This window comes from Mercenaria mercenaria, chromosome 11 (genome assembly GCF_021730395.1).
Source record: "Mercenaria mercenaria strain notata chromosome 11, MADL_Memer_1, whole genome shotgun sequence".
NCBI classification, from domain to species: Eukaryota; Metazoa; Mollusca; class Bivalvia; order Venerida; family Veneridae; genus Mercenaria; species Mercenaria mercenaria.
In genome coordinates, this window is record NC_069371.1 from 76,406,657 (window position 1) to 76,434,268 (window position 27,612).

A 27,612-nucleotide genomic window follows, 5' to 3' on the forward strand; every position below is an offset into this window, starting at 1 on the left:
ATTAGTTCAGTCAAAGTAAATTTAAATGATTACCAGGTAAACTTCATTGTGGGTAGAGAGTTTGACCTCCGCTGGAAATAGTATTGAAACTCACATTTAAAAGAACCAGCAAAATGTTGTTCTCTCTCGTTGCGAAAGTAACAGTTCAGATATTTTTAACCTTTTCGTCCTTAATGCTTTCTAGGTCAAACTCGTTTGATTTTGTTTATATTAAAAGCATGTGGTTTGTTTTAAGCATTTCATATTCAAACGTATGCATTATGTTACCAAATAACTATATAATCGGTGTTTAATGTAAACAGTGGTTTAAGGTTAAAATTTTAATGTTCTCATTAAATAAATTTATATAATAATGTATTAGATAAGAAGAACAAATAATAAAACCATGCTGTTCGCTTTCAGAGCCTATAGCAATCAGAGAAACTGTTGGCGAACAGCATGGATCCTGACCAGACTGCGCGGATGCGCAGGCTGGTCTGGATCCATGCTGGTCGCAAACCCACTATGTTCGTTTTCTCATGGTGCGGCTCATATGATATTTGAGATAATTGAATCCCGTGTGTGCTTCAGCTATACTCTGTATCTGGCACCCTCATCCAACTAAAATTACTGTCATCCGGAGTCGCCTGTATGGGTACCACAGGCGACCATAAAAGTAATAAAGGCAAAAATCGGTATTGCAAATAATAACAGCCGATACACTTCACAATGCTCTACCGGATGTGTTCTATTTAAAATATGCAGGTGCATTGCAAAGAATGCTTAACAAAGTGAACTATATTGACACTTGCATGGGTGAGTCGAGAGGTAGTTTAAAAGCAGTGCATTGAAATAGAATATATTATAATTGAAAACTGAATATACTTAGTCTAACATTTTTTTCAAAGTCTGCTACTTAAAGAACATCTATCTTTCAATTTGCGATCAGAATGTAATTTTTAAGAACTGTGTAGGTTTTTATCCATGGTATCTGTATAAACTTTTAGAAAGTTGTTGCTTCGCAATTCAATTTGGTTTTATGCTTTCCTGTGGTAGATTATAGAAGAGTCATGAATATTTTATAACAATGTTTGTGCGCCGCTGTGCGAAAACCAACGTTAGGGCGTTGCAACCAGAATGTATCCAGACCATCCTCGAAATCTAATAAGAATCATATATGTTCGCTTATCAGCTGCATACATGAAATAATGCACAGAGGCGCACCACAATCAAAGCTGGAAAGTCGCCTTATGATTTAAAATGGTGTCGGTGCGACGCCAACAAAAAAATAAAAAACAAAGTTTCTTGTGTATATATCAAATGTTCATACATACACGCACACACACACGTACGCATGCAAGCTGCTGTGGGTTTTTCTTTTTAAATGTCTTGGAATGTAGTTACTTGTCCTTGATTTTTTTTTACACATCTTTGACAATAAACACGGCGCTAAAACGTACGTGCACAGACTGAGAAATCCCTAACTTAACAACATCTACAGTGCAGAATAATTACTTGCAAAAAGCAGAATTAATAATAAATGATTAAATCATGATGATAGTATTTCATTTTCTCAGCATTAAATTGCACAGGCTTTATTTAAAAAGGGCTCATTATTTTCACGTTTGGTGTAAACTATATAGCATAAAGGTTTAAACGTTTTGCAAAACATCAGCGCAAATTGACTGATGGCAAGAATTTATTAAATGTTGTTCGGATTGTGAGATATATAACAGGCTTTTACTGTTCTTATTTTCAAATACCTACATTGCGCATTTCCTTTTACTATTTTTACGAAGGACATGCAGTATGATATTAAGCTTCCACTGTAGCATAATTTCATATGAAGAAGCCATCCAGCTGGCTGGCTAACGGAAGGCCGGTGTTTCTTGTCCAAGTGCCATCATGGAAAGCTGGAATGACGCCATATGACCAATAATTTTGTCATATAACGTTAAGTCTTACAATAACAATGTATTATTTCATGAATGTGAATAGTATGCGCTTCGGCGTGCCCATTGTGCACGGTGAAGGGTCACATTAACTCTTTCACTGAGTAGCCTAAACCTACCTTATGTCGTACATAAGATATATGAGATATTCAATTTCAGGATAACCACATACAATCTTCGGGGCCTACGTGGCCGAGTGGTTAAGGTCGTTGAATTCAAGTCATTTGCCCCTCACCAATGTGAGTTCGAGCATCGCCCGAGGCGTTGAATTCTTCATGTGAGGAAGCTATCCAACTGGCTTATGGAAGGTTGGTGATTCTACACAGGTGCCCGCCCGTAATGAATTAATGCCCGTATGGGCACCTGCGGTCTTCCTCCACCATCAGAAGACGTGGAAAATCGTCATATGATTGTGTCGTTGTGACTTTAAAACAAACAATAGCGAACAAAGCTTAATATTATACAGTGTTCATTGGGAGAATTTCTACCAAACTTGCTAATGATCAGTTTAGTAAAACAAAATTAAGGAAACCTTTAACATGAATATTGTCTGTATAATTATGATACCAGCTGAAACTTTTTCAAGTCAATATTTGTTTAATTTTCTGTAAAACCAACAACTGACTCTCCGGACATGCTCTAAAATATAAGTTAGGTTTCTTCAGCAATTATTAGCTTACTTTTTTGTATTATATTAGTTTTTTTAAAACTTAAACCTGTGTGAAGTGTAAGGTCATAATGACCTTTTGTTTTAACTTTGTTCATTTTGATGAATGGAAATCTGCATCTTTTTGCACTCAAGTGTCGTTCCTGTATTTAAGAAATAATAAATATGTGCCTATATTCTATCAGTTAATAAAATATGGGCAGGAGTTCGGATGCGTAATAATTAAATCACGAGTGCGTAGCACGAGTGATTTAATATTCGCATCCGAACGACTGCCCATATTTTATTAACTGATAAAATTATTGGAACATATTTATTATTTCGATTCTAACCACGTAAATTCTTCGCATTTTACAGCACTACATTTTAGCGCGATTGTCATTCGGCTGGCCATATGCTATTATAAAAACCTCCCCACGAATGGAAAGCGTTGCATCAAACGGAATTTTCCGATATTCAGTAAATTTTAATTAAAGTATTAAATAGTTATTGCCGTGAAAATGTTATTTTCAATAACATCAAAGGTCGGATATAGAAATCAGAAGTAAACACTTAATTCAAGGTTTATATATGCAGTTTCTAAAAATAGTACACGTCACCTACATGATGGCACTGAAACATACACGCCAGAACATTGCGGCGGCATATAAACACGTAAAAACTTGAGTCTGGAAGATTGGAAAATTAATTATAATTTATTTACTGTCAAAGTAGAATCTAGTTGACATTTGTGGTGCCTACAACGCAGAAATTGTAAACTACACACACGACCAGACATAGATGCACTGGTGTTGAAGTTGAAACTTACCGGGCTGAAACATATTCTTACGGTAAAATATAAACAAATAAATTCATCAGTTAGATATTGTTTGTTTCAGAAAATTTGATGTACTTTTTATTACTACTACATAACACTGAAAAAGTCGAGTATTTAGTCGGTATATAACGGAAGCAGAGTAGAATCTCAGTCGTGTTACAATCGTAGGGCGGAATGGAAGAGCTATATTTTATCGTAGATTCATGTATAGGCGATTTCGCTATATGTTTATATAGCAACTGCTGCGGATCGTGTTAGAATTCATATTAAAATAAATGCATTATCTCATGCATTAGGTTTGCTATTTACCGACATAATTTATGACATAAAACCCCATTAAGCAGATTCATCGTCGTACTTAAATTATTTAACAAATAATAAAACAAATGCACCATGGAAAGACCGTGATCACAGACCTCGAACAATTCATTTAACGATGATGCATTCATAATATTTTCATACCTACTATTTGTCATTAAAATTGTCTCATTTTTTTTAAATATGTAAAGCAAAGCCACAAAAAAGAGAAAACCTCAATGAGTGGGCATAATGACAATTGAACAAAAACAATATTGATAGTTTAAATTTGTTTATTTTTAATTTTTCAACTTCATTATTTACACTGATCTTACTCATTATTTGAACAGGTAATTTAATCAGTAATTGATAAGTAAGTTACTTTTATGTTGTTTTTTTTTTACTTATCTATCAACACATACTTTTCTAATGACATATTTAAAAGAGTGGAAATAATTCTTGCAATTTCGATCCGTAAAATAACATTACAGAGAGATGCAAATTGTAATGAAACAATAAATTTTATCCGAATTGTTAGTTTCATTTGGGACACATAATATCCACCAATTCAGCGAAAAACAGGCTATCCACATGTATACTTACATGCACTGATAACGTCTGTGTATCTTGAAAAATGTTCCCGTCAGAACAATGCCAATAAACAATATCAACAAATGGCTGAGCGGCAGTTGGTAGACAATTAGTTCCCTTTGGAATACTAATGCCCTGTGGAAAAGCAATCTTCACAAATGAAAAAAAAACTTTCTAAACTTTGTCACATCTTCACTTGACATAATGTTTAGCAATGTTGTGGTAAAATAAGCTTAATAGAAACTACATGCGATAATAGAAACTACATGCGATAAATAAAGAACTCTCCGTAGCAGTTTCGCCATTGTTAGATGATGTGGTAAAACGATATAAATATATATTAGAGAAACTTCTTGTACTTACTGAAGAAACGCTGCAATTATAAATTTTAAATTGAGCCTGGATTTCAGTAGACAAAAATACAATCTAGCTCAGGCTGATGACCATTATAATATTGAATTTACGATTATAACTTTAGGACTGTAAATATAGATGTGTATTCGAAGGTCATTTTATACAACTACCTTCCAATTGTGTCGACCTATGTAAAGCATATCAGCCACAAACGGATGAGTGTTGATATATGAGCCGTGCCCTGGGAAAACCAACATAGTGGTCTTGCGACCAGCATGGATCCAGAGGTCAGGATCCATGTTGTTCGCTTTCAAAGCCTATTGCAATTAGATAAACTGTTAGCGAACAGCATGGATCCTGACCAGACTGCGCGGATGCGCAGGCTGGTCTGGATCCATGCTGGTCGCAAACCCACTATGTTGATTTTCTCATGGCACGGCTCATATATCTTTTTTATTGTAATGATCTCTAAAATGAAAGATAGAGCATATTACGTGGTTGTTTTTATAAAAATCTAATAAGCTAATAAATCATTTACGGGTTTAAAAAGTGAAACATTTTAAAATGAAACGTGTATATACGAGCATCAATCATTGTTTTGACCTACTGTTTGATTTGTCAAATCCGTAACAGGGCTTTTAAGTAAATGTTGACTTTATTTTGCAAAAGTTCAAATATAAGTTTTACATCATTCGACCGCATGCAAGGGCTGGTTGAAGGTGTTGTTTCAACGTTTTAAGATATGTTTTAAAACGTTTATCTTTCGGCAAACAGTATAGTGTGTGTGTGTGTGTGTGTGTGTGGAGGGGGGAGGGGTACAACGTCTTTTTCAATTATTTTTCAGTCATCATTTCTCTCCCTGTGTAGAAATTCTATTTCTAAAATGTCAGATAATTTATTATGTCAATACGACAAACTACACTGTCACAATGCATTGAAAGCCATCATTTGATTCAATTATTGGTCAGATTTGGCCAGATGCAGACAAGCCTTAAGGTTTACAAACTTTTAAGTAAAAACAACTGCAAAAAAAACCTTGGAACCATTAATCGAACCCGTATGATCTCGGTATTGCCTATTATTGACACCTTTTAACGTTCTAACGGATATGGAAACAGAACATATGAGCCGCGCCATGAGAAAACCAACATAGTGGCTTTGCGACCAGCATGGATCCAGACCAGCCTGCGCATCCGCGCAGTCTGGTCAGGATCCATGCTGTTCGCTAACAGTTTCTCTAATTGCAATAGACTTTGAAAGCGAACAGCATGGATCCTGACCAGACTGCGCAGATGCGCAGGCTGGTCTGGATCCATGCTGGTCGCAAACCCACTATGTTGATTTTCTCATGGCGGGGCTCATATGTACAACGCTTATGCATATAATAAGCGCCTTACTGATAATTTATGTTTTAACATAAATGTCAGAGTTACAGTGCTCTAAAGAAACTACGCAAAAAATTTTAAATGTCTTGCCACACGCGTATATATAGTGATTTACGCGATAACGTGGCAGTTATATTTGAAGATAAATTGTACATAGTTTTTAACTCGCACCTTGATCTGTCAAATTAAAAACATGTCTTGCTTACTAAAAAGTTTATTTGACTGCAGAGTTTTTGAAGTTGTTTTATTAATGATATAAAGGTGGAAAGTTGTTACGTTACTTTATCATTTTACTGGTTCAGTCGGGACGTTTTCTTTAAACTGTTAGTTCTTTAGGAAAAAAAATAGTAAATGACTTACTTTTTGTGAATTTTTATAAGTATATTCCACTTTATAATCATTTGGTGTTTTAGTTTTCATTCAAAATGTCATTAATTTCTTTCGTTTACTTAAATAAATATTGAATGATGGCAATTGTAAAATATACTGCAGACGACATTTTAACGGTAACGAAGATCATTTTGATCTTATTAAAAAAAGGACTACGCTAAATATCAAAAGTTCGTTAGATTGATAATTAAGAAATGAAAGCTAATTTATCAGTGTAATCATATACAGCAGATAGTGCGCAATTAGTTATTAAGACTGCCTTGCAAAGTGTTTGATAGTATTGTAAGAATGCATACCTGCCATGTCGTAATAGTACTGTGAAATCATTTTTATTCGCGTAGGACGGATTTTCGCGTATTTCGCGCTAGGACCGATGCGCGAATTTAAGACCGCGCTATTATTATTTTTTAATTTCATTTTTTTTTCATTTGTAAAATTGAAAATGCGCGAGTAAAAGCCCGCGCGAAACAGTCCTTTTTCACGTTTGCGCGAAATTTCATGCCAGCGAATTTAAATGATTTCACAGTATTGTTTGTTTGTTTGTAGTGGGTTTAACGCCGTTTTTCAACAGTATTTCAGTTATGTAAAGGCGGGCAGTTAGCTTAACCAGTGTTCCTGGATTCTGAACCAGTACAAACCTGTTCTTCGCAAGTAACTGCCAACTTCCCTACATCAATAAGGGGTAGGGGACGAATGATATCAGACACAATGTCTTTTATCAAATCATCACAGAGAACATACAACCCGCACGGGGATCGAACTAACGACACCGCGATTTGTAGATCTGCGCTCTCCCTACTGAGATAAGTGGGCGGGTCTTGTTGTAGTATTGTAGAAATGCCAATAGTCAGGTGTTATTTCCCTTATGACATATCTTATTATCGTCGGAGTTAAATTAGTTAGTAGGCGTGTATAAATGATATTTTATTGACTCGAGATGGTAGAATGGTGACATTGCTCATGTTAGTAGTTGGTAAATATGGTAGGTAAAGGCATAAACAAGAGGAGCGGCTAGAGGTGTCCGAACAAATGTACACACCAGCAGAATGTATGCATACCAATATACGACCAGTATAATCAAGGAATGTCCAACTTTTTTGTACAGTAAACCGCCTAGCAATGACAATGTCATACACAGAACAGTTGATAATATTGATGACTTCTGATACAGTACTGTTTTACTGTGAAATTCGTGCAGCCTACTATATACTATCATTTGCTTCGAAACATATTCCTTATCAAAGATATGAAGTATTCAAACAGAATCATATTATACAAAGAACATAATGAGCCGCGCCATGGGAAAACCAACATAGTGCATTTGCGACCAGCATGGGGCCAGACCAGCCTGCGCAACCGCTGTTCGCTTTCAAAGCCTATTGCAATTAGAGAAACCGTTAGCGAACAGCATGGATCCTGGATCCATGCTGGTCGCAAAGGGACTATGTTGGTTTTCTCATGGCGCGGCTCATATCTTTTAACAGAAGTTTGTTATATTGTTGAAACTAAAAGAAATCAAAATAGTAAAATGTTTGGATTTGCTATAAATAGCAATATCCACAAGCTAATATATGTGTTTAAGTTTTAACTATGCAAAAATAATTTCGAAAATAAATATTGAAATGCTAATTGTAAATCTGCAGAAATTAATCGTAAAAATTACAATATCTTATAAAAAAAATTATCGTAAATATCAATAGTTTTAATTGATATTGTGAAACTATTTAACAGTGTACATATACAAAGGAGGGAATGATGCCCAAAGTGTTTGATAGTATTTCAAAATGATACTGCATTCTAATATACTTGAATCATTTTTCTTTCGCGATAGACGATTATTACTTTAGAACCATAATTGACCGCGCTTTTTTATTTTCAATACAAATTGTTTTCATAAAAATTGTCATAATGTTGCTAGAATATAAGCGTGCGAAACATTTGTTCGAGTTTGCGAAATTATGTACGAGCGAAGATTAATGATTTCACAGAAGTTTGTGTTTGTAGTGGTTTCGCGTTTTACAGATTATAGTAGAGTGGCAGTTAGCTAACATGTTCTGGATTCTAAGAAATATGTGGTTTCGCAGATATGCAATTTCGCTATAAATAGAGGGTGCGACTAGAATTAGACACAACTGTTTTTACAAATACTCAAAAGAACATACAACCGGGACGGCTAACGGACCCGCGGTAGATTGGACTTCCCACTGAGATAGTGGGCGGGTCTTGTTTAGTGATTTGTAGAAATGCCATTGGTTTATTCGCATTATGAAAGCGTTATTTGCAGTAAATAGTTAGCACTTATAAATAAGATAATGTTTTGACTCGAATTCTAGATTATATTGCTCATTTATTAGTTGTAATATGGTAGCTAAGGCATCAAAAATGGATCCTGTAGTGGCATAAGTTACTATGAAATTGCATTACAATTCACTAGTATATCAAGGAATCTGCAACTTTTTTGTACAGTAAACCGTAGGCATGACAATTTGTGATACCAGTGACAGTATTGATAATAGTATGGATGACATTTGCAACAGTTATGTTTTACATTAAAGGCACTACTATATTATATTTGCTTCAAACAATCCTTATCAAAATATGAAATACAAACAGAATTCATATTCTATGTAAAAGATAGAGGCATGGAGTAAATATTTCTTTACATTTAGCGTAAATGGGCTAGAACCTCAACCTAGTTCGTTATCCACCCAATTAAGGTTACTACAGCATTGGTCTGATCAACTTCTGGCGCAAGGACTTTGTTGGTTTCTCACCATATCTAACGAGAATTTGTTATTGGATCCAAAGAAATCAAAATAGTAAATGGCATTGGCTTAATTCGGTACTGTTTACAAGGTGATATGCGTAAAATAACAAACTAAATATAAAACATGCGAATAGTACTTAAATTGAATGTTTAAAACAATAAACATAAAATATCGTAAATTCTCAAAACAATATGTGTAATTTTAAGTGAATGGTCTAAAGGGACACGAAGAATAGTTTTACGTTTTAATTATTATTGCATCAAAGTAAGTGTTGTCATACGGTGATAATTAATTTGAACCTATAAATAGTTTTGTTGACAAAAAAGACTGAATAACAACATGGTATAAATTGTAGAATATCGTGTTTTTTAGTAGGGAGTTTGCGATAAATTTGTCGTATGTGCCTTTAAATAGCCACTCAAAAAATTTTATGTCTTTGAATGATCTGAATGTTCATTTGATCAAAATAATCTCAAACCAAAATTATATTTTGAAGAACATGAATAAATTTTATAAATTTTCTTACCATGATAAGATATGAAAGTTAAACATAGCCTTACATATGACTAATGAAAATTGTGGAATTATTATGTAGTTGACAATAATGATAGATATCCTGTAATTACAAACACTAAGGAAAATAAGAAGCCTCAGTTTCTTGAAGTGTTCAAGATAATCAGATATGGTGATTGTGATTGAAGTCTATGTAGTTTTAGGATACATCTATGTTGCCATATGATAGGCTATATTTTAGATTTACAGCAAAAGTTGCTTCAATATTATCCCATATTTTTCATAAATTTATTTTGGTTTAGAGATTATTTTGATCATGTGATTCCCCGCAGCGTTTGTGTCTGCCAGTTACTATAAACGTTTTTAATCACCTCTTTTGTCTACATGGTTACTATCGATGTTGTATTAATCAATGAATCTAATTAAAGAAATTGAAAGTTTATTTAAATGATGCACAAATAGATGAATTTTGTAGTCAAGTAATGTATTTAATTCGCAATGATAAAATGTGCAATACAAACAATCGCTTATCTGGCTGATGATATTAAAATGGTAGTGTATTGTTACTACACTATAATTTTGTTTAAGACTTCTCACCGTTTTTAAGCAATTGTGAGTGTCTTTTGTGCTTATCGATTTTTACATTGTTTGCTCACTGTTCAAATGAGCTTTTCTGTTGTCCACATCCGTAACGGGTTTATAATTCTGAACGAATTTCTCTAAAACAATTGGAGGAAGATGTGAAGTCAGCAGAGACGGGGTCCTGTCACAGTTTTACTAAAAGGTCGTACTAAATTATAAAACTAATGTTTACCACTATCTGGTTGAATGTTGCAATTTTTTAAAACTGTCTAATTGAATCTTTTGATTTAAAAAAGAAACCATGGACCCGGGAAGTCACAAATTTTTGATATGTGTGTAAATTTAACATTATTGTGTCTAAAAATGTTGAGAATTTACACAAATTATCTTTGGTGTTTCCATATTTCAAATTATTTCGCTTTGCATTGTCCCAGGGGTTGTGTTTTAATAAATAATACTATCCCTAAATATATGTAGGAAACCTAAATCATTAAGTTGTATAACAATTTTGTAATAATCTACCATGTTCATGCTTTATAAAAATTTAAATTATCCAGGTTCTTTTCCTGTCTCCGGGTCCAAATAAGTCAAAAACATCTCGTAAATGTTTATACCTAATATTAATTACAGTAACCGAAGCAATCGCCACGAAAGCAGCTATTTGGATAAATATGAAATTTTTACAAAGGATGAAGCTGTTTATCATTACAGATTTTCATTGCAAATATCATACGTTGTAACTTGCCTTAACGAGTAATACTTAATTCATATGCGTTCAGAAGTATTTCCATTTTCTATTTCTTTTTGGCAATTACCATTTTTTAAATTTGAATCGATGATTAAATTTCTCTTACATTGCTGAAAAATGACGTGAGACTGCACGAATCCATTAACTACATTTATCGATTATTTGTGCTTACAAAATAAGTTATCATGGTGATTTGATTTAAAACTATAATAAACTGTATTATTTAGTATAAAATACCACTATATTTCAAACAACTGAGTTTATGTCATTATGTACCTTCTGCACTTAAATACAATTCACGTGAATTCAGTTCTTTTTGTTAAACCTCTGTTTTGGTTAATTTTACTTACGTGTTTTGTTAATTTCGTTCACAATAAGCTTTTGGCGTTTAAGATGACTCCACCCTCCCTGTCCTGGCAGCTTGCTTTGCCCCACTTCATTTCTGAAGTAATTACTCCAAACCAAATATGGGGAAAGATAGTGGGTGTCAGCATGCTGTTTTACTTTGCAGTTTCTCTGCCAAATTGTCTAATGGTTGCATGCGCAGGGTGCGCTAGAGCGAAATTTATACATAGATTTTCCCTCTGGGTGTTGTAGATTTTTTAAAATGTGTTTTGAAATATTCTCCTTATCGATTTCTCGAAACTTTATTTACACATTAAAACCCATCCCCGCGTATGCAATTTTGAATTATTTGTGATTTTAAAGTTACATTTTCGTTACAACTTGTTGTGGCCAACTTCATCAACCTTACATTTGGTGATTCACTTCGAAATTATCCTTATTTTATTTGATGTGTTTAAAAATATATCAGCAAATTGGTACTTTTTATACACCATCCCTTAAATAATTAAGGCAAGAACCTTAAATATTTATACGTGTGTTAACACTAAACAACGTTAGCAAAATTTCATACAAAGTTTTGATATGTGGGATAACATTCCTATAAAAAATTCAAATTAACTCCAGTTCTTTATCTGTCTCCCGAGTTGTTCCAATTATTTATATTTGTCAAAAACACGGCCGCTAGAGGACGTGGTAATTATACCTAAATATTATTGAGATAAGCCGAGCACATCGCCGTTAGGGGGCGTGGTAAGTTTCTATATATGTTTATAGATATGTACTCTGTTTTTCACTATATAGATTGATCGAAACTTGCTGATTTTTTATGTCATTTTACAGGAATTTTCTTGGATAATATCTACCGTTGTAACGCGCCATAACCGAAGGCCGCAACCTACTTGATATGTCTAAAATCACTTGTTCGATTTCAGAATAATTTCACATATTTTTTATTTCATTTTTGGTTCATCCTTTTACCATTTCTTTAAAATTTGAATCGCAATGATCATAAATTGTTTTCTCTGTAGGCATATGCAATGAAAAAACTGACCGACCTGAGTACTGGCACATTGAATCCTTAACACATTTGATCGCGACATTAAATTTAAAGTTGTTAAAAATTATAGTTATCATGGGAGTGGCTAATTGCTGGTTATATATGAAATAGAATAGGGCGATATATTTAAATTATTTCATTTAGGTATCCGAAAAAATATCTCCTACATTTCATCACCTTTCAAACTCTCCTGAGTAATCTATAGTCATTATGTTCATCTGGCTTAAGATTACTCTAGATTTCACGTAACTTATAAGTTCTTGTTTGTAATTATAACCTCTTATATTTTTGAAATTTTACGCATTTCTTTTTGTTAATTTCGTTGAAAATAAAACTGCATTTTGTGCGTTTAGAAAGATGTCTCGCACCCTCCCATCCTTTTCCTTGTGCTCCCTTGCATTTGCACCCCCTCTCATTTTACTGAAGTAAGTTATGGTGCCAACCATAATTTTGGCCGCCGGACGTCAGTAGGCGGTGTCCGACTGATGTTTTTTCCTGCTTGTTTGTGTGTACGTGTGTGCGTATGTGTGTCTTGGGCGGTGCCCTACAGTGTTCTTTTCTTCTTAATTGTGTGCGTGTGCGCGTGCGCGTGCGCGTGCGCGTTTTATACGTAGATGTTTGCGCTGCTGTGGTTTACGTTGTAGGATTACTACGTTTAAGAAATGTGGCTTTTGAATATTCATCCTTACTCCACTTTCCCCCAACATCCGTCCCATCTACACATTACCACACCCCCACCCCTCTGTATTTTGCATATAATTGAAATGTATTTGTTGGATTTTGAAGCAACCCGTCTACTATTTTTCCGTTACAGCATCTTTTTGTTGTAGGCCTACTTTGCGATGCATGGCTCTGTGACTGTGTTTGGGGTGCTCTGTGCTTCCGGGAAATCTATCCTTACCTTTTATCTTTTGTGTTTATATAAATATATTCCTTATGCAAATTGGTACATTTGGTTTACCACCAACTGCAACATTAACATACAGACTTAAGGGAAACAAGATCTCATTCAGCATATTTATCATCGTGTGTTAAACAACTAATAAACAAACCGTGACTACAGACCGCAAACAATTCATTAAGTTTTGACGCAGTATTATATTTTCATAAATACTATTTGAGCCGTGCCATGAGAAAACCAACATAGTGGGTTTGCGACCAGCATGGATCCAGACCAGCCTGCGCATCCGCGCAGTCTGGTCAGGCTCCATGCTGTTCGCTTTTTAAGCCTACTGCAATTAGAGAAACCGTTAGCGAACAGCATGGATCCTGACCAGACTGCGCGGATGGTCTGGATCCATGCCGGTCGCAAACCCACTATGTTGGTTTTCTCATGGCACGGCTCATTTGTCATCTGTATTTGTATTCCTTTGTTACAAAAAAGAGACAAAGTCTTGATATATCTGCGTAAAGCCAAATAAACAAAAAAGTAATAATAATCAGTGATAAATATTTGCTTTTTAACATTTTTCAAACCATAATCATGTACTGAGATTGATGCTAGTTCTCGGTATATTTCAAAAAATGTCCCGAAGAAAACAATAAACACTGTTGATTTGATTCATTTGAATACCGACAAAAAGGAAACACTGATATACAGCAGGTCTCGTTAAGAGTTGGCTCTGACGGATCAATTTTCACATTTTGTTTTACAATCATTTACGTATTAATGAAATCAAAATAATCTCTGTAGGCGAAAGGGTTAGATAGCTAACTTCAATAACACTTGCCCCTTACAGACGTAGTTTCGGAAGCTCACTTGGGGTGAAGAATTCTTCACATGAGGAAAAACACCCAGCTTGTTTTAACGAAAGTTGAATGTTTTATCAAGACGTTATATGCTCCATAGTACATATTCCTTACAAAGAGGGTAATACCACCACAGGCAAAGTCTACTGGAATAATGTACTTACAGATGTGAAACAACTATTAAAATGAACGCCCAAGCAAAGGTTTGTAAAGCATACAACTTATTCCACAAAATTCTTTCTTAGAAAAGAAAAGGTTATTTAGGCTGAGCACCCACATGATCCTCCTCCTCCTCAATGTCCCAATAATACTTTCCTATTTCCCTTGTTAAAGAAAAAACTCGAGGGTAAACGCAAAGCCAATAAGGGGCTCTTGGTCTACAATTTTTCAGTGTCTCAAAATTGTACAAAGGGCAGATTATTTTAAAGCGTTAATGTCATTGATAGCAAGACTGACTCTAAAATTGTGTTTCTGAGCATGGGGAATATTGTTAAGGGATGACATGAAAATTATCTTGATCTTATTGATAATTTAAATTTGCAAAGCCCAATTATACGATTTATTGAATCACCCTCGTAGTAGATTTCTGTACACATATGATGAGCTCCTGTATAAATTGTCCAACTGATTTCGTCGAGTTTACAGATTTAGGCAGCATGTAAATTTACGTGTTTAAAACGTCAAATGATAGAGAGGATGCAATTTCATAATAATTGCTATGTGTAGCAAATCCCTATACTAAAAATCAGATTTTACTTAAGTTGTCCAATAACGTAAATATAATCGAATCTCTCGCTACAGGTACACCTTTTCTAAGTTTGCTTCAGGTGCAGTTGAAAGCTATGTAAAACTAGTCTATTAAACAGATTGCAATGATCCGAAATTTAACACATCAGTCACTTAATTCTCATAAACCCACGTAGCCTGGGAATCCAGTCTGACAATTTCTAACGTTTTTTTTCTACCTGCAAACTGACAGCTTGGGGAAACCTGTTTTCCGACAGCAGCGCCACCTATATTACACCCGAAATATGTGGGTGTTTATAAAGAACGATAACTTCTGAAACCAATAATCCACGGCTAAAAATAGAAACGGAATTCTCATGGAAAAGACAGATCGGAATCGTGTACTTCCGAAGGTTTCCGAACATTTCCGGGCCATAGCAAAATACCAGTTTGTACCTCCCATAGCTTTTCCAGCAAGTTGTAACAACTTTTATATATGTCAGTATAAACTTAAATTTGCGTCATAGTTATCAAAATGTTATATTAATGCAGACCTAGTGATCTACGAAAATTGCCGAATTTTCGGCAGCATAGCCTCGTTGTCGTTTCAAACAAGCGCAGATATGATATGTTAATTAGGCTAATTATAGAAAATCGATAATCAGTAGTGACATGGAAACTCCTTCAGAATTCCTCAGTCGTTGATAATATCGATGAATGACAATTAACACTAATTAGCGCAAATTAAGTGGGATCTTTAATGCATAGATATTAGGTATGGTCTCTTCTGACAAAGCACAAATATTATCAACGGCTTCCAAGGCTAAAACGCACGTGTACATTCATAGATATGAAGAAGCAATCTCTCTTTATGTTTGGTGTATGTCTGATACCCATGCATACGCCTATCTTTGATTTGACCATATTTTATATTTTCATGATATATGTAGTATTTCAATGAACAAAAGTAGATAGGTCAGGTTGTGATGTCACTAGATATAAATTAATCCACATTGGCTGTCTTCAATGCCTTTAGCCTGCTGGCGGCAAGTGATTCTGCCTTTGCGACCAGATCCGTGCAGTCTGATCATGGTCTGCACTGTTCGCTATTCAGTCAGTAAATTTTCAGTGAACACCCCATGGAATAATAAGTGGTACTGCCCAAATTGAATGATGGACCTGTCCATTTTAGAAATTTAGCAGGGTGAAGGTTAATAAAAAAACATATGATATGTTCAAATGCACCAATTAACCCGTCCAGTCAGAGCTGCGGCTCATTACAATGTACAGGTTTTGCTATCTTAAATTAGTTTTTGTCTGCATAGTTTATAATATCACAATTAAAATTCACTTAATCAAAATTATAATTGCACAATTTTTATTTAAAAGTCATTATTTTCTCATTTGATAAAAATAATATTAGACACACAGAGGTATTAACTTTTGTAAAACATATCATCAACAATTAGATAACTGTATGAAAATTCTACTTTTATGAATTTTCATGTAATAGAAAAAAGTACATTAGACGCAGATTTATTAACCTTTATAAAAACATATCAGCAACAAAATGATAACGGTATAGAATTTATCAATTTTTGAATTACAATGAGGTTTTGATTTATACTTATAACCTATATGGTTGTTTTCTTCTATTCTAATTAACTGATTAATCATTTAGATGTCCTACTTCTAAAACAAAAATTAGCGAAAAAAAAAATTTTGCATATCCTTAATTGACGATCATCAATTATTGTGATGACCTTATACAAAGATACACAAATCTTTAAATGTCATGCAATTCTTTCAACGAACCACATGTCTAGTGCAGCAATATTACCATAATTGACTTGACTGTCTTAATATTAGGGTGATCGCGTGTTCATTTTGTCCGTAAACAAAGCTATACTCAGACATTAATTCTGAAAAATAACAAGATTCAAGACCAAATAGAAAAAAGAAAGCATCCATCACACTAACACTCTATTCCTATGTGTGGTTGTGTACACCATGACAATATACAAAATGATACATTGACGAAGTTAAACATACAGACAACAGAAGCAAAACAAACAAATAGAAACAACTCTAGAAAAATCTTCTTGCCCTTTTTATAAACTGATCAAAACGTTTTCCCTACATGTGTTCTGTGTATAAAATATTTCTGTATTCGTGTTTGGAAACTATCTAGCTAGGCCGCGGATGGCCGAGTAGTTAAAGTCGCTGACTGTAAATCACTATTCCCTCACCGATGCAGGTTCGAGAATCCTTAGGAGCGTACAAGTTTTGTTGCGAGGAAGCCACCCAGTGTTTACAGAATATCAGTGGCTCTATCCAGATGCACGCCCGTAATGGAATAATGCCCAGAGAGATACCTTGGGTGTTCATCCACCATGAGAAACTAAAATTAACACGTTAACCCAAACAAAAGCAAAAAACGCTATTAGTTTATACCGAAGGGGCAACCTTGGTTTCCTAGCTAGAAAGAACCATACAGCATCAATTATATGTCAACTTCAAACAAGCTGATCCATATTGGTTTTATGAGAATTATGCAAATAATAATGTAAATGTTATTAATAGAAACTATCAGTGTTGGTTGATATTTTTATTTACTACTGTACTGCTTACATTTAAATTGTTGTAACGTTGGATTCCGCTGCTGTAGCAATATTCAAAAGCAATGATCATAATTATGTTGTTAATAATCAATCAGTTTCATCACATGATTCGCAAAATGCACTTCATTTGGCCATAACTTCGAAACAAGAGATCTTGAGTTAGACCAACGACGGAGGAAATTGTGTTGAAACTCACATTAAAAAAAAAAGAAGCAAATTTTGTTCTCTTTTTTAATTGCACAAGTAACACTTCAGATATTATTTACCTTTTCGTCCATTATTGTTTCTGTGTCAAAAATATTTATTTTCTTTTATATTACAAAGATGTGCTTTGTTTAAGTGCATTTTATATTCAAACACATGCATTATGTTTAACGGATACCTATATAATCGGTGACACAACAGTACATATTAAAGATATTTGTATAATAATGCATCAAATAACTAGAACAAATAAAAAGATAAATATACAACTGAAAGAAGTGACCACGAACCAAAGGTTTCATTCTATGTTTTACACTCATTTTTATGCTTAATGTCAAAACGCAAAACAAGATGAGTGTGCATTAAGTAAATATCACAAGAAAACCTATTAAATTGGTAATCATCTGTTTTTAATGATCATTATATCTTTTTACCGTTTATTTCCGTCATACCTTTTACTTTGCTTGTGACAAATTTGATTTATCTTTGTTATAGATAAAAGGTACAGGAATCATATGTGTTAATTTTCATATATAAGTTTATGGCCTAGTACTTAATATCATATAAATTTCAAAGAGAAACGGCTGTTAGCAAACTTGAGCGGACTCAGTAGCCTCGTTTTAAGTTTAAAGTTTGATCCCTGCTCCTCTGACTAAACTGTTGAAGTGGAGAGTCCCGTGTATGTTTAAGCTATATTCTGTATCTTGTACCCTCTTCCAACATGAAATTTCTATTATGCTGCAGAATGAATCCCCGTACGGGTACCGTAAGCAACCACAAAAAAATTAAACATGAATAAACTGTATTGCAAGTAATTATAGCCAAGATAATTCACAATTTTCTACCGGTTGAGGTAATACACCTTCTTTGAAAGATGTCTTTCTCGTCATCAAGTTCATTGCTAAGAATGCTATGCTTAACAAAGTCAGATGTATTGCCATTTGCATGCAGGAGTCTAGACGGAGTTGTAAAACAGTGCTTAGAAGTAACATATAACATAATTGATAACTGAATACATTTACATCTTTTCAGTCAAAGTTTGGCACGCAAAAAGAATATCTATCTTACAATTTGCGATCAGAATTTAATTTGATAAGAACTTTGTTTCGTTTTTTGTTCATTGTAAATGTTTATATTTTTAAAAAGTTTATTGATTTGGAGGGATTGCGTTCATGGAACATGAACACTTAGCCTTTACACATCTTTGACATTCAACACGCAGCTTAAACGTACGTGCACAGACTGAAATGGTCATTCAGGTGTAGCGACCATCAAATTCTACTGACCTGAGTCCCTGTGACATTGTTCTATTTCTCTTGCTAACAAAACTGCTCGTAGAAAAAAGCACATGATTTTTTTCTAAATCATTAGTTTTGCGTTTGGTGTAATATGAATAAGCCATTAAAGTTTATGACAAAAATAGTACAAAGTGATTATGGAAATTATTGAATGTTGTTTGGATTGCGAGATATTTAATATACTGTTGCTATTCTTATATTCAAATACCGTGATAAATCATACATAACCTTCATTGAGAAACCTCAGTCTACTTATTGCTTTGCATAAGATATATAGGATAATTGATTTCGAATTTATCTTATAGAATATTCTTTTTCAGAGAAACGCTACAAAAAATGATAAAATTCTGTTGAGTAAAAACAAAATTCAGGAAGCCCTTAACATGGATTATTGTCTGTATATTTAACTAACTTAAACTTTAAAAACCTTATTTGAAATCGCTGGTCTCAGTTACAATTTGCTTTCCATGACCCATTTCAAAACATGTTCAACTCATTATTTGAAAAAAATGTTTTTAGAAACAACAACTAATTTTCTGGACATGGTCTTAAATGTCAGTTGCATTTCTTCAGCAATTATTAGCTTACTTGGTTGTATTGTATTAGTTGCTAGAACTATATACCTCTGTGAAGTAAGCAATCTAGGGTCTGCGAATGTCTCTAAAATGTTTTTGTACTTGTAGCATCTGTAAATGTTGAGTTCTGCTCAACCCGGGGCTAGAAGGCGTGGACGGTAGCATCCATTTCCACTACCGTCCATGAACCGGCTCAATCAAACCGAGCATGCGACATTTTCATTTTTGTTGTGTAGAGCGACCTGTGGAGTTTCCACTTTTTCTATTTTAATGAGCTCTTGTTTTACTTCTGTTCACTTTTTTTTAAATCTGTATGGTTTTTGCCCAAAATATGCTTGTTCTGTACATAAGTATTTCTTATTAGAATTAATTCATTTTGTCATACATGAGGTTCACTATATACCAGTATTATCGGTGACTTAAACTCCATACAGGTATAAAACCTCTGCAAGCACATTTATTGTCGTATTTAAATTATTTAACAAATAATATAACAAATTCATCAGTGAAAACCGTGACCACAAACCGCGAACAATTCATTAAACTTTGGTGTATTCAAAACAGTTTCATACCTACTATTTGTCATAAGAATTGGTACCGTTTTTTACAAATATGTCAAACGAAGCAAAAAAGAAAGAGAAAACCTCAAACAATGAGCAGGCAAAATGACAATTGAACAAAAACAATATCGATGGTTGAGATTTGTTTACATTGATATTAATCATTGCTCATTACTTAAACTGATAATATATTCAGTAATTAATTATTATTTTACTTACGCACTTAAAAAAATAATTATTTGAATGAGGTATACACGCTGGTATACTGGAGCATATCAAACAATAATCATAACTTAGGTTTGACCTGGGCATCCAGGTCTCCGAATAATTGAATAACTTGTAAAATCTCAAAATTCTATCATTTTTGTATGAGATACAACACTATGTGATGAGTTTGAGTTTGTTATTAAATACTTATTGCATTCTTCATTTTACAAGACAACTAAAACATCTTAACTCGAGGTTAATTCCATCTGGAATGCGTCTCGAGAGCGATTAATCTTAAGATGTAAGAACTTGTTTCGCAATCGAGAATAAAGAAATTAGTATAAACGTAAAATACAAGAATTTTTTCAACGCTCAACATCACACCTGACAAAATTGCAGAGGTTTATTGTACTCAACTCCTCATTTTTCGAGTAAAAATGTGCAACTATTAAATACAGTTAAACACTAAATTGCGGGTTGCTATAATGGAAAAATGTTTCATTGTAGCAACCTGCAGCCCGCAAAATATATACATGTACGTCGCGGGTGGATACAATAGAAATTTTGTCAGCAATAGAATTAATGAATTTAACACACCAACATGCATGCTACTTATTTTTTTATTTATCCGAGTCAATATTGCAATATAAGTGGACATAAACGATTTCAAACACTAATATGCATAATCACAAATATTAAATTATTTATTTAACAAGTTTAAATATCTAAATTTTATCTGACTTCCATAAGTTCCTCTTGTTTATTTTAAATCAAATGTTGCTGAAATAATTCATCTAATAAGATAATTAAACTTGTAAATTGATTCTGGTATTTAGAATGGGACTGAAAGTTTCTCATAATAAATCTGTCGACAAATTTTGAAAATGATCTAAGGCCAAGTGAAAAATTTGTTAAGTAAAACAACAAAAATAACAAACTTCTATAAAAAAAACACTGATGAGGAGTGTTATATTTTTTCACTGATAAAGGTTATGAAAACTATTGCCTATTATTATACCCAACCCATCAAAGAATACATCAAGTAGTAATTAGAACATGCTCCTACAGTTGTTCATTTGGAACTCAGTTTTTGAAACTTGGTTATTACTTTTTACCAGTATTTTATACTGTGGTCTATTTGAATATGTTCCCATGGGTTGACCGCCTTTTGAATTGTTTACAACTGTTCTTAAATAAATAAAATTGTATTTCGTATCTTTTCAAAAACAATGAGTTAAAATATACTGACAATTAACAATTTGACCAAGCCCTCTGTTCCGTGTACCTACAATCAATGTAAGACAAAAGCATTGTTATGTTGAATAGTTATAAAAATATCAATAAATAAATATTATTAATAAAACAAATTTGACTCCACTCCATGACTCCACTCCAATTTTGACTCCACTCCACTCCAAATTTGACTCCACTCCATGACCCCACTCCAATTTTGACTCCACTCCATGACTCCACTCCAATTTTGACTCCACTCCACGACTCCACTCCATGACTCTACTCCATGTTTTGTAGTATGCCGTTACCTGTTGGTGATAGAGTTATTCGAATAAAAACGTCTAGTTTGTTCAACCTGTCAACCCATAAAGCCAAAGCTGTGATTCATTATAATTCTCAAATTTGCAACCAGTAGTTTTTGTCTGCAAAATTCACAGTATTGCAATTATATTTCACTTAATCAAAAATTTAATTGCACAATTAATATTTAAAAGTCATTATTTTCTAATTTAATGAGGAAACCTTTTAACGCTTAAAGGTATTAACCTTTGTAAAACATATCAGCAACAAAATTATAGGTGCATCAAATTTATCAATTTTTTAATTGCAATGAGGTCTACATTAATAGGTATAACCTATGTGGTTGTTATTCGTATAGTCTAATACATCATTTGGATGTTCTGCTTCTTAAACAAAAAATAAGTGAAAAAATATTGATACATAACCTTAATTGACGATCATTTATTTTTTGAGTTTTAAATGTCATCCAGTTGCTCAATCATAACGATAATGCAACGTGTTCATTTTTGTCGTGTTTCCAACGAACCGCAGGTCTAGTATTTTAATTAGGCCATAATTGATTGTGATCGACTGTTTGTTTTGTTCATTAACAATGCCATACTCCTACATTGTTTCTGAAAAATAACAAGAACCAAAATCAAACAGAAAACTGATACACTCGAAGAATGCAGTTACATCAAATACTCTGTAGCAGTGTATGTTTGTTTGTGTTCATCATGAAAATACAGTTGAAACTCGATCGAGTTTTTTCTTTCGAGATAACCGAAATTCGACTCAAAATGATATTTGAGCACGTTTTTTTTTTCGGGTAAGAACTTGAAAATATCTTCCTTTTTTTAGATAAGCAAATTCGAGATATTGAGTTTCGACTGTGTGTGCAATAACAAGATGACAAGGTATAATATATAGATAACAGAGACAAAACAAAGAAATAAAAGAACACAGATGTACCGCCTTAGGAATGCCAGTGGCAAATTTGCTTGCCATTGTTCCAAACTCGTGTGTATAAAACATTTCTGTATTCATGTTTATAAACTATCTAGCTAGACTGCGGAAAGTCAGTGGTTCATTCAAGGTGTCAGTCCGTACCAAAGGGGCAACATGGGTGTCTTTCTCTATTTTAGCTGGAATGGAACATATAGCCTCAATTATATGTCGACTTCAAACAAACTGATTATTATTGGCTTACTGAAGTATATCCAAATTGATAAATGAAATGAAATGAAACTGACAAAAAGTCAGAATTGATTGAACTCTTTGTTTATGGTCATACTATTTAGACTGAATGTGTTGTGAAATTTGATTGAGCTGCTGAAGCAATATTCTTAAAATTTGTTCATATGTAACTAAGAAGAAAGACTTTATCACTTATTAAAATCTAAAAAAATGCAAACTACTCTTTAGTTGGCCAGAAATGTAAAACAAGATAGCTCGAGTTTGACAGGCGCAGTGGAAATGGTGTTTATACTCACATTACACAAACAAGAAAAATTTTGTTCTCTTTCATTGCATCAGTTACACTTCAGATATAATTTACCTCTTTGTCCTTGATTTTTCTTGGTCAAACACATTTGTATTCATTGATATTAAAAATATGTGGTCTGTTTGAATGCATTTCATATTCAAACGCATGCATTATGTTTAGAGGGTTCCTATGTAATCGGTGAATCATGCAGCAATGGCTTGTATTATACCCATTTAATATGTTTATTGTAAAAATGCAAAGCAGGCAAACTAACAAGATGAGTACATGGGCTAAGCAAAAATAATGTAGACGCCGCCTTTTGTGTATAGTGCAATGTGAGATATATCATTGTAGTTCGAAATCTTTGTGTAATTCAGTCATACAGTTTTTTTAACATTTAAGTTGACGTGCGAAGCGCATAGAACGTTTGAATTACTATAGCTACGTATAACCGGCGCCGTCGTTTTTTCATCTGTCATGATTTGAATTCGAACGCTAATGTTCGCACTGATAGTCATCTAATTTACATGAAAATAAGCCACTGAGCAGCACCACGTCAAGGCGACATACACCGAAAGTACGGCATTATTTGGACGTGGGAAGCGAAAATAAACAACGTTTGATTTGCTGTTGGTAAAGCACGTAAAGTCGTCATCGGCTCGCATATATCAACAGACCTTTGCTTAGTTAAGTAGAGATTTTGGCAAACACCTGCTGAAATTTTTAAACTAAATAATCAGGCGCCATAACAATTTTCGGTTACCTGTGTCTTGATCTTCAAGTGGTACGAACGATTCGAAAATGGACCAGAATTGATAACAGACCGCAAAGGTCGAGAGTGAAAACAAAGAATCCGTGATTCGACGGTAGCAGAAATTGTTGCAATAAGTGTTCATACTGTTTTCATTATTCGAACGTAAAAATTTCTTATGACTTAGATATTGTTTTTAAAAGATAAAAGAAATATACAAATATGAATTGATGCAAACTTAATGAAAACATCTCGGTGAAGCCACGACGTCGTTAAAATTGTTAGTGTATGTGACTGTTTCCAAGGAGGCGTAACTCCTGGTTACATCAACATAATCATGTCAAATTTGCATTGAAATTAGTAGAAAGATTGCAAACGTGTATTTCTTGTTTTGCTTCGTTAAAGTATAGAAAAGAGAGAGAGAGACAAAGTCTACGTTATTTTTGAACAGCCCTCGTATTCATTATGCCAATATCACGAAAAACATACACATTGGTAATCCCGTTTCATTTCGACATAAGTTTTCACTTTTTATCTATTTTCGTTATGGTTAAATAGAAAAAGTGGACACTCCACAGGTCACTCAACACAACAAAAATGAAAATGTTGCAGGCTCGGTTTGATTGAGCCTGTTCATGGACGGTAGTGGAAATGCATGCTACCGTCCACGCCCTCTAGCCCCGGGTTGAGCAGAACTCAACATTTACACATGCTAAAAGTACAAAAACAATTTAGAGACATCCGCAGATGAGTTCATACGGCGGTGCACATGGAACCTTCAGTGAAAGGGGATCTGACGTTATGGAGCCTGCATATCACAGGAACTGCCAAAGGACAAAATTAAAAAGCAGGCACCATTATACAATACCCAAAGCTATGAAAGCGGGAGTACTGGAACCACCCAGGCCGTAATGTTCATACTGAGAAACTAAACAGTACCAGTAACACGACATAAAAGTCGTGCTGAACAATCTGAGAAGATTGAAATATAACAGCCCTGATTGAAACCATTCAGGAATGATATGTGTTATGTTTTATTCTGTGTCTGTCACTCTCATCCGCCTTAAATGATTATAGTTCTGTTTAATATAATGTATATTGCCAATATGGGCACCACAGGCGGAGTAATAAATAAACAAAAACCACAATTAAACTTAACTGAAAAATAATAATAGCCGAAACACTTCACACCGCCTTCACAAAGTTATGTTGGTTTTGTCATTGTTATCCATTTGCTTTTACTCTAAGGATGTTTCATTCGTATATGTCTATACTTCATACACACGCGCGCGCCCACGTGAGTTTTGTTTTAGGGAGGCTTTGCTGCGTTCTTAGAACGTAGATATTTGTCCTTGATTTTTATGACTTTAAAAAATCAGCTATAACATACGTGCACAGACTGACAATTCCCTGGCTTAACAACATTTAAAGTGCAAAGCAGTTATTTTCATAAAGCTATATTGAACAGGCACACTAAATGATGATAATATTATTTCATATTCTAACCACTAAATGACAAGGTTTTCTTTAAAAAATCATAATTCTCGCGTTTGGTGTAAACCATGTGTTCAATAAGTGCATAAAGGTATAAAGTTTTGTAAAATAAAACAGTACAAAGTGGATGATGGTATGGAAATTATTGAATGTTGTCTGGATTGCGAGACATGAGATATGCTGTTGCTTTTCTTATATTCAAATAATGTTATTTATCATTTTTCTTTTTCATTTTTATGAAAAAATATTAATATATAACTTTAAATGCCAATCTCTGTCTGCGATCATTCATGATCAAAAGCTTTAGGCGTATAGAATTATTTGATGCGAAGAATCCATTATGGACGGTGGTTCTTCCTCCGTCGAAAAAAAAGCTATAGAACCTAAAGCAAAAAAGCCGCTATAGAACCTAGAACCTAAAGCAGAAAAGTCGCCATAGACCCTAAAGCAGAAATGTTGCCAGAGAACCTGTAATTATGTTGGTGCAATAACAAAGTTATATTACATATGATATATGGGATACTGGATTTCATAATAACCTTATACAGTCAAACCTGTGTTAAAGACCACCTCTGAACAGAGACCACCTGGCTCTAAAGACCAAATGTTTTGTTTCCCATTTTAACATTTACAGTGCACTTTAACCTGTGAGACCACCTCCCAATAAAGACCACATTTTGGCTCTCCCAAGGGTGGTCTTTATAGACAGGTTTGACTGTACTATAATCCTTCGGAGAAACGCTAGTAAAATTGCTTACTATTCGTTGAGTAGAAAAAAAATATAGAATTCATTCATATGATTTAACACCGTTGTGCTGTTGGTGTTTGTCCACCAATATTGTTCAAGTCATTATTTGTTTCATTTTCTTTAGAAACAAAAACTAATTTACCAGACATGTACTAAGATAAGTTAGGTTTCTTTAGTAATTATATGCCACTTAATTGCACTTTATTAGTCTATGAAACTTGCATACTTGTGTGAATTAGGAAATCAAGGGTCGCCATGGCCTCTTATTTTTTCACTTTTGTTTCTTTTGATGAATGGAAAATTTGCAACTTTTTTGCACAATGTCGTAATGTGCAAAAACGTATTTCTTATTAACATAATTGCTTTAGGTCGTGTGTAAGGTTTGTTATTTACCGACATAATAGGTGACATGAAAACAATAGAGTAATGAAAATCTCATTAAGCAGATTTATCATCGTATTCAAATTATTTAACAAATAATAAAACGAATGCGCTATTTGAAGATCGTGACCATAGACCGCGAATAATTCATTAAGCTTTGGTGCATTCATAATGTTTGCATACCTACTACTTGTCATTAGAATGGTCTCCTTTTTTTCAAAAATGTAAAGAAAACAAAAAATGAAAAGAAAACCTAAGTGAGACAGCATAATGACAATTGAACAAAAACAATATTGATTGAATGTTCAAATTTGTTTTTAAACTTTCAATTTTCAATGTTCAAATTTGTTTTTAAACTTTCTTCTTGAATATGTTTCTATATTTTATCAGTGGTCGGGACTTTGAATGCGTAGTTATAAAATCACGGGTGCGTAGCACGAGCGATTTAATCATTCGCTTCAAAACGACCACCATTATATCATTCATCGATAAACTATAGAAACATATTTATTCATTTGATGCTTACAGGACAATATTTTTAAAAAATCCAGAACTATGTTGAACGCGTTCCATTATTTCATTGTAACGTCAAAACACAGACGTTGGATGGACGCGCTTGTTTACCTACGTCACATCGTGCGTCATTTACCGCACATATTGCCCGTGGAGGAGCATAGTATATATTGTTGCAGCTTAATATATAGGTAGTTTCCCTATATGTTTATATACAAAATGTTTCTGGTCGTATTAAAATGTTTGTTAAAAACAGAAACGGAGAAAATGAAATTATTTAACAATAAGGCCGACACCAGGTTTTTACCGGGTACTATGCGGCGGTGCCAGCTAGCACTGCAA